Below are 9713 nucleotides of genomic sequence, written 5' to 3'. Positions count from 1 at the left end.
GACTTGTGGTTTCTGAACCCATGCTGAGTACTTAATAAAAAATTACATTTCCATATGAATGTAAGAGGACATCTATAAAATACTTTTTCCAGTATTTTAGAAAAACCAGACAGCTGATATATTGGTCTGTAGTTCTTTTCATTTGTCTTGCCTCCTTTCTTGAATAGAGGCCTTATTTTTTGTCATTTTTAGTTATTATGGAGAAACACCCTATATGGGATCTGTTAGAAAACTATCTGACCTTTAGCTGGAAAAAAAAACTGTCTTACCTGGTGCATTGGACAACTAATCACCCTCAAAGTAGTTACCTTGGGACCCCACACGGTTCTATTCAGCAGTGCCACTATTGTTTGAAGTATGCCAAAAAAACCTCTTTGGGAATGAAGCTTAGCTCAGCTGTTCTTGTCTGAAATCGCATTTCTTTCAGTGGCCTCTTGAGTGTGGGGAACAGCCAGAAATCACAGTGGCCATATTAGGAGAGTAAGGAGCCTTTCAAAGCACAGTAATCTGATTTTTTGCCAAAAAAGCCTGAGTCAAGTGTGAGAACTGTGGTGAAGCATTGTCATGACAGAGGCCCCAATTTCCTGTTGACCGTAAGTCGGTTCTCTTGCACTGTACAGCATCACGTACGCAATGGAGGACATGATTGTTTGACCCTGGAATGCTTCCATTGTGAAGACTGGGATTTGGTTCTTGTGTCATATCATACACCCAGGACTCATCACCAGGGATTATGGTGTTCACAAAGTCAGTTTTATTGTTTATGGAGGCTAGCATGTCCTGTGAGACCTCACTTGAAGTTGCTTTTACTCTGCCATCACCAGCTTTGGCATGAATTTCGTTGACACTCTCTTCATGGCCAAATCTTCAGTCACAATTGAAGCTGCCAAAAAAGTGCTGATGCCCACCTCTTCTGCAATTTCTCTGATAGTCACCTGATAGTCTCCCTTCACTACAGGGTTCACTTTGGCAATGACCTGGTTATTTCAGCACGTTGATGGCCGACTGGATTATAGCTCACTCTTCCATGGTGTACAGCCATCTTTAAACTGGTTGTACCACTCTTTAATCTATGTGATGCCCATAGCATCATCACCAAAAGGTGCCTGAATCTTCTGAATGTGGTTTCCATGTAGCTGTTGCCCAGGTTCTAGCAAAATTTGATGCAGTAGCTTTGCTCTGGCCATCTCGTTGTTGCCCTTGCAACAAAAACCAATGTGAGCACTACACACTGCCTCACTCAATAGCTGCTTGCCAGCAACTGACACTACGAACAGGTGGGAAAAAATTCATACATGTGCACGAAGTTCAAGTTCGGCTCATGCAAGCACACTAGATTCAAGTCCATCAGCAGGAGTTCGCAGGGGGAGGGGGGAGCATATTTTTTAGTATGTAATCAGGAACATTGTTTATGCCTGAAGAAAACTTTAATTTTAATTTCTGTATACCACTCAGTATTTCCTTTTCATCTGTTGGGCACAAAAAGTCGGAAGAAGAAAAATAAGCCTCAAGAGACTAGAAATTTAAAGAAATGGAAGCACTCTAGACGAGGTGCAATGTCTGAATTCCTACTCATCTAAATGGAAAACAAACTGATGTAGCATCACAATTTTGATAAGTTAAGTGAAAAAAACTCTGTTCTGCCTGCCTTGAACTTACAAGGGAACCTCCCCACACCCCCCCCCCCCCCCTCAGATTTAATTATACATTGGCACAGTGTATAGGCCATGAGAAACTGAACACAGATCCATCGAGAAAACAGGAAGAAGTTGTGTGGAACTATGAAAAAAATAAGAAAATATACAAACTGAGTAGTCCATGCACAACATATGCAATATCTAGGACACTATGAGCTCAGGAGCACCGTGGTCCCATGGTTAGTGTGAGCAACTGCAGAATGAGTGGTCCTTGGTTCATGTCTTCCCTCGAGTGAAAAGTTTATTTTCTTTATTTTCGCAAAGTTATGATCTGTCTGTTCGTTCATTGATGTCCCTTTCACTGTAATAAGTTTAGTGTCTGTGTTTTGTGACCACACTGCAAAACCGTGCAATTAGTAGATGAAAGGACGTGCCTCTCCAATGGGAACCGAAAACATTTGTTCGCAAGGTCATAGGTCAACCAATTACTCCACAGGAAAACACATCTGATATATTCTATGCGACACTGGTGACGGCATGTGCATCACATGACAGGAATATGCTGTCGACCCAGCTAACTTGTACAGTTGGCGAATGGGTAGAAAGATTCTTCTACCTTGCCCGATTTAGGTTTTCTTGTGGGTGTGATAATCACTCCCAAAAAAGTGATGAAAACATAAGAGTTTGCCACATAAACTGCAACAAATGAATGCAATAGTTTCACAGTCACCCAGTTTTCCCTGTTCTCTGTCAAAACATATGTTTTTAATGTTTTCAAATTTTTCCATGCGTAGACCGTCAAATCCTGCATATGTCCAAGCTAATCTGAACATGTCCTTGAATTTTGGAGAGCGAAGTTGATTGTATAAAAAATTAAACTTTTCACTCAAGGGAAGACTTGAACCAAGGACCTCTCATTCCGCAGTTGATCACACTAACCACAGGACCACGGTGCTCCTGAGCGTACCATCTCCTTGATGTTACCTATATTGTACATGGACTATTCATTTCTATATTTTGCTTATTTTATTCATAGTTCCACACAACTTCTTCCTGTTTTCTCGATTGATCTGTGTTCAGTTTTTCAAGGCCTATCCACTGTGCCAACTTATAACTAAATCTGAGGGGGTGCAATGGGGAGGTTCCCTTGTTAGAGATATTTCTCACTGTGTTGACCTGCAAAACACGTGGGTCCCTCTCATCCTGGGGTTCGAGTGACCAGCCATACTTTTTAACCTAGTAGAATTAATTTTCTTTCTAACGGTATATTGGACATATCATGGTATTTAAAAACAAACAATAACCATAATTCATGTTGACAGGCATTTACAATCTTACAGTCTAGTTGGATATGAATAAGACAGCTAGTTGGAGATGGTGTTAAGATTTTTGCAAGACCAATCTGTTTAACTCAGCACATCCTAATTCACTTTATCCCTGATGAACAGTACTGTTTTGCAAAGAAGTTATTCAATTATGTAAAAAGCTAGTACTACACTGCTCATTCATTCATTTTCTGCTGCCCACTGTAAACAAACTGTACACACCTTATTTTATAATGTATGACAACACACACTATCAGTGACTTCAGCACCATAATAACAATGGATGATTATGGGACTGTGTGGTGTCTGTTCTTCTGGGACACATCCAAAAGAAAAAACACCATGCATTCACATAATTGATTAGCCTCGTTGTTGTTGTTGTGGTCTTCAGTCCAGAGAGTGGTTTGATGCAGCTCTCCATGCTACTCTATCCTGTGCAAGCATCTTCATCTCTCAGTGCCTACTGCAACCTACATCCTTCTGAATATGCTTAGTGTATACATTTCTCGGTCTCTCTCTATGATATTCACCCTCTACGCTGCCCTCCAATACTAAATTGGTGATCCCTTGATGCCTCAGAACATGTCCTACCAACTGATCCCTTCTTTTAGTCAAGTTGTGGCCCAAATTTCTCTTCTCCCCAATTCTATTCAATACCTCCTCATTAGTTATGTGATCTACCCATCTAATCTTCAGCAGTCTTCTGCAGCACCACATTTTGAAACCTTCTATTCTCTTCTTATCAAAACTATTTATCATCCATGTTTCACTTCCATACATGCCTACACTCCATACAAATACTTTCAGAAAAAACTTCCTGCCACGTAAATCTATACTCGATGTTAACAAATTTCTCTTCTTCAGAAATGCTTTCCTTGCCATGCCAGTCTACATTTTATATCCTCTCTACTTCAACCATTATCAGTTACTTTGCTCCCCAAATAGCAAAACTCATTTACTACTTTAAGTGTCTCATTTCCTAATCTAATACCGTCAGCATCACCCAACTTAATTCGACTACATTCCATCATCCTCATTTTGCTTTTGTTGATGTTCATCTTATGCCTCCTTTCAAGACACTGTCCATTCCATTCAACTGCTCTTCCAAGTCCTTTGTTGGCTCTGACAGAATTACAATGTCATCGGTGAACCTTAAAGTTTTTATTTCTTCTCCATGAATTTTAATAGCTATTCCGAATTTTTCTTTTGTTTCCTTCACTGCTTGCTCAATATACAGATTGAATAACATTGGGGATAGGCTACAACCCTGTCTTACCCACTTCCCAACCACTGCCTCCCTTACATGCCCCTGGACTCTTATAACTGCCATCTGGTTTCTGTACAAATTGTAAATAGCCTTTTGCTCCTTGTATTTTACCCCTGCCATCTTCAGAATTTGGAAGAGCGTATTCCAGTCAACATTGTAAAAAGATTTCTCTAAGTCTACAAATGCTAGAAATGTAGGTGTGCCTTTTCTTAATCTATCTTCTAAGACAAGTCATAGGGTCAGTATTGCCTCAAGTGTTCCAACATTTCTACGGAATACAAACTGATCTTCCCCGAGGTCGGCTTCCACTAGTTTTTCCATGCATCTGTAAAGAATTCATGTTAGTATTTTGCAGCCATGACTTATCAAACTGATAGTTCGATAATTTTCACATCTGTCAACACCTGCTTTCTTTGGGATTGGAATTATTATATTCTTCTTGAAGTCTGAGGGTATTTCACCTGTCTCATACATCTTGCTCAGCAGATGGTAGAGTTTCGTCAGGACTGGCTCTCCCAAGGCTGTCAGTAGTTCTATTGGAATGTTGTCTACTCCCAGGGCCTTGTTTTGACTCAGGTCTTTCAGTGCTCTGTCAAACTCTTCATGCAGTATCATATCTCCATTTTCATCTTCATCTACATCCTCTTCCATTTCCATAATATTGTCCTCAAGTACATCGCCCTTGTATAGGCCCTCTATATACTCCTTCCACCTTTCTGCTTTCCCTTCTTTGCTTGTATCTATCTTACCCCTAGTGAGATATGCCTCTACATCCTTACATTTGTCCTCTAGCTATCACTTCTTAGCCATTTTGCACTTCCTGTTGATCTCGTTTTTGAGACGTTTGTATTCCTTTTTGCCTGCTTCATTTACTGCATTATTATATTTTCTCCTTTCATCAATTAAATTCATTATTTCTTCTGTTAGTCAAGGATTTCTACTAGCCCTTGTGTTTTTACCTACTTGATCCTCTGCTGCCTTCATTATTTCATCCCTCACAGCTACCCATTTTTCTTCCTACTGTATTTCTTTCCCCCATTCCTGTCAATTGTTCTCTTATGCTCTCCCTGAAACTCTCTACAACCTCTGGTTCTGTCAGTTTATCCAGGTCTCATCCCCTTAAATTCCCATCTTTTTGCAGTTTCTTCAGTTTTAATCTACAGTTCATAACCAATAGATTGTGGTCAGGGTCCACATCTGCCCCTGGAAATGTCTTACAATTTAAAACCTGGTTCCTAAATCTCTGTCTTACCATTATAAAATCTATCTGAAACCTTCCAGTATCTCCAGGCCCCTCCAAGTATACAGCCTTCTTTCATGATTCTTGGATTCTTGAACCAAGTGTTAGGTATGATTATCATATTTACTCGAGTCTAAGCTGCACTCGAATCTAAGCCGCACCTGAAAAATGAGACTTGAAAGCAAGGAAAAAAAATTTTCCTGAATATAAGCTGCATCTGAAATTTGAGACTCGAAATTCAAGGGGAGAGAAAAGTTTTAGACTGCACCTCTGAATCGAAACAAAGTTGGTCCATTGTAACATGAGACACAATTTAGGTCGAATTGATGAAGATACAGCTACAGTAGTTTGGTTCAAGTTGTAAGCTTAACATTTAAGCTTTACCAAGTAGCCACTGCTATGTGTCAGGTGCTCCATCTGTATTTATATGGGTATCCTTCCTTTTTCACATGCTTCATCTGGTTTGAATCGATTGCTTATTTTGCTTTGATCTGATAAGTGCCGTTCTCTTTGTTATAGGTGTTTACGTCACTCTAAGCTGAAAATGCATTATTGTACTGTGTCATGCATTGTTTGTCACATTATGATAATGAATGTTTATGACCTGTCACCGCTCGTTGCATGGCTTGCTTTTGTGTGCGCTACCGCCACTTACAATAAAAAAAAAGAGAGGAATTGTCTCATAAACGAAACAATAGCAAGAGACTGCTATTTGTTGTTACTTACACTGCTGCTTTCTTTGATAATGATCACCAAGAACCAAACTGAGTCAGTTGCCATGCTTCTTTTCTGACTGTATCACTATACAGCATAAGAATAATACGAATACAAACATGACATGATACATATATTCTTCCGCATTTGCTGCCATCTCTCTCTAGTTTCATAGTTTATTAGGCAGACAGGATTTAAATGAGATAGCAGCAAACATGAAAGAATACATGGCATAATGTTTACATTCTTGTAACTTTTCTTTTAATTTATTTACTGACACACAGGTTTTGGCACCAGTATTTATCTTTGTGCCTGCAAAGCATGCCTGTGTAGCGCAACATATATTTGATGGCAGAAGTTAGTTGTGACAGCACCTACCAACATTTTTCAGAACTTACATTTACTCTACACTCGATTCTAAGCCGCAGGCAGCTTTTTGGATTACAAAAACTGGAAAAAAGTGCGGCTTAGATTCGAGTAAATACGGTAAGTTAAGTTCTGTGCAAAATTCTACCAGGTGGCTTCCTCTTTCATTTCTTACCACCATTCCATATTCACCTACTACATTTCCTTCTCTTCCTTTTCCTACTATCGAATTCCAGTCACCCATGACTATTAAATTTTTGTCTCCCTTCACTATCTGAATAATTTCTTTTATCTCATCATACATTTCATCAATCTCTTTGTCATCTGCAGAGTTAGTTGGCGTATAAATTTGTACTTCATTGGTAGGCATGGGCTTCATGCCTATCTTGGTCACAATGATACATTTGCTATGCCGTTTGTAGTAGCTTACCTGCACTCTTATTTTATTATTCATTATTTAAGTTTCTCCAGCATTACCCCTATTTGATTTTGTATTTATAACCCTGTATTCACCTGACCAGAAGTCTTTTTCCTCCTGCCACCAAACTTCACTAACTCCCACTATATCTAACTTGAAGCTATCCATTTCTTTTTTTAAATTTTCTAACCTACCTGCCTGATTAAGGGATCTGATATTCCATGCTCGGATCCATAGAACGCTAGTTTTCTTTCTCCTGATAACGTCTTCCTCCTGAATAGTCCCTGCCTGTAGGTCTGAATGGGGGACTATTTTACCTCCAGAATATTTTACCCAAGAGGATGCCATCATCATTTAACCATACAATAAAGCTGCATGCCCTCGGGAAAAATTATGGCTGTAGTTTCCCCTTGCTTTCAGCTGTTCACAGTACCAGCACAGCAAGGCTGTTTTGGTTAGTGTTGCAAGGCCAGATCAGTCAATCATCCAGACTGTTGCCCCTGCAACTACTGAAAAGGCTGCTGCCCCTCTTCAGAAACCACACATTTGTCTGGCCTCTCAACAGATACCCCTCTGGTGTGGTTGCAACTACGGTACGGCTATCTGTATTGCTGAGGCATGCAAGCCTCCCCACCAACGGCAAGGTCCATGGTTCATGGGGGGGTTAGCCTCAAGGGGCAATAAATCCACCACCTTCAGTGCAGACACACAGTTACATCTAACCTTCTGTGGTAATCTTGAAGAAGTGAGGAAGGAGGACATGAATGTGAACTGCAGATAGGGTACGAAGGAGATCCTGGGTTCAAATTCTGGTCCAGCATACATTTTCAATAATTTTCTGCTGATTCTACTTAAAGTATCAATGCACCTGACATCAACGGTTCCTTCCCTTTCCTTTTTTCTCTCTCCCCCTCCGCCTTGAGTCTATATAATATGTATTATTGTTGCAGATTCCACATTCATCTAACTGATTCGCCTCAATGGGCAGTGAATCCACCACCTTCAGTGTGGATGCACAGTTACATCAGTCCTTCTGTGGGGATCACAAAGTAGTGAGGAAGGAGGACTTGGACTGGGACTGCAGATAAGTGGTGCTAGGTGGGAAAGTGGGTCAGCTGAGGGGCTCATCGAGATAGTCCACACAATTGTGATAAAAATTGTGTCAGGGTGGCACAGTGGTTAACACAGCCACCTAATAAGCAGAAGATCCTGGATTTGAATCCCAGTCCTGCACATATTTTCAATCATCCCTGCTGATTCCACACAAATTTCTGATGCAGCTGGCATCAATGGTTCTTTCCATTTCCTTTCTTCCCCCTCCACCTTCAATATACGTAACAATGGACGTTGTTTGGTTACCATTTAGTGTACCTCAAATCCTCATGTGCTTTCCTGGAAAGTTTAGTCATCATCCCTCTGTAATGAGTGAGATATTGAGCTCAGAAAGAGGTTAAGAATTTAGTGTTATACTTGTACATTGTATAACTTTGGGAGTAAGATTCCAGAAAATAAAAGAAATAAAAAGAATATATAGCATTATGCAGGTGTTATGTGAAATGACAGAGATGTGTTATTATTATTATTATTATTATTATTTATGTGTTACATTTTTATGAAACCCCTCTCCACATTATCTAAATAATCCTTCACTGTAAGAATGCATTGTTAAACAAGCAAGATGTTTTCAATAATTTCCACAATGAAACTCTATCTTGAAATCTGGCAGATAATCCAAAGAGATTCTGGTCATACATAAAGCACACCAGCGGCAAGATGCAATCAATACCTTCACTGCGCGATAATGGCGGCAAAGTCACTGATGACAGTGCCATTAAAGCAGAGTTATGAAACATGATTTTCCAAAACTCCTTCACCAAACAAGACAAAGTAAATATTTCTGAGTTCCAATCAAGAACAACTGCCAAGATGAGAAAAATAGAAATAGATATCCTTGGTGTTGCGAAGCAGCTTAAATCACTTAATAAAAGCAAGGTTTCTGGTCCAGATTGTATACCAGTCAGGTTCCTCTCAGAGTATGCTGATACAATAGCTCCATATTTAGCAATTATATACAACTGCTCACTCACAGAAGGATCCATACCTAAAGAATGGAAAGTTGCTCAAGTCACACCAATACCCAAAAAGGGAAGTAGGAGTAATTCACTGAATTACAGGCCCATATCACTAACGTTGATTTGCAGTAGGGTTTTGGAACATATACTGTATTTGAATATTATGAAGTACCTCGAACAAAATGATTTATTGACACATAGTCAGCAGAGATTCAGAAAATATCGTTCTTGCGAAACTCAACTTGCTCTTTATACTCATGAAGTAATGAGTGCTATCAACAGGGGATGTCAAATTGATTCAATATTTTTAGATTTCCAGAAGGCTTTTGACACCCTTCCACACAAGCGTCTTCTAATCAGACTGCCTGCCTATGGAATATTGCCTTAGTTGTGCATCTGGATTCATGATTTCCTGTCAGAAAGGTCACATTTTGTAGTAATAGACAGAAAGTCACCGAGTAAAACAGAAATAATATCTGGCATTCCCCAAGGAAGTGTTATAGGCCCTCTATTGTTCCTGATCCATATTAACAACACAGGAGACAATCTCAGTAGCCATCTTGGATTGTTTGCAGATGATGCTGTCATTTACTGTCTTGTAAAGTCATCAGATGACCAAAACAAATTGTAAAATGATTTAGATAAGATATCTGTAGGGTGCAAAAAATGGCAAT

Source organism: Schistocerca cancellata, chromosome 2 (assembly GCF_023864275.1).
Source record: "Schistocerca cancellata isolate TAMUIC-IGC-003103 chromosome 2, iqSchCanc2.1, whole genome shotgun sequence".
Taxonomy (NCBI): domain Eukaryota; kingdom Metazoa; phylum Arthropoda; class Insecta; order Orthoptera; family Acrididae; genus Schistocerca; species Schistocerca cancellata.
Note: the sequence above shows the minus strand (reverse complement) of the source record.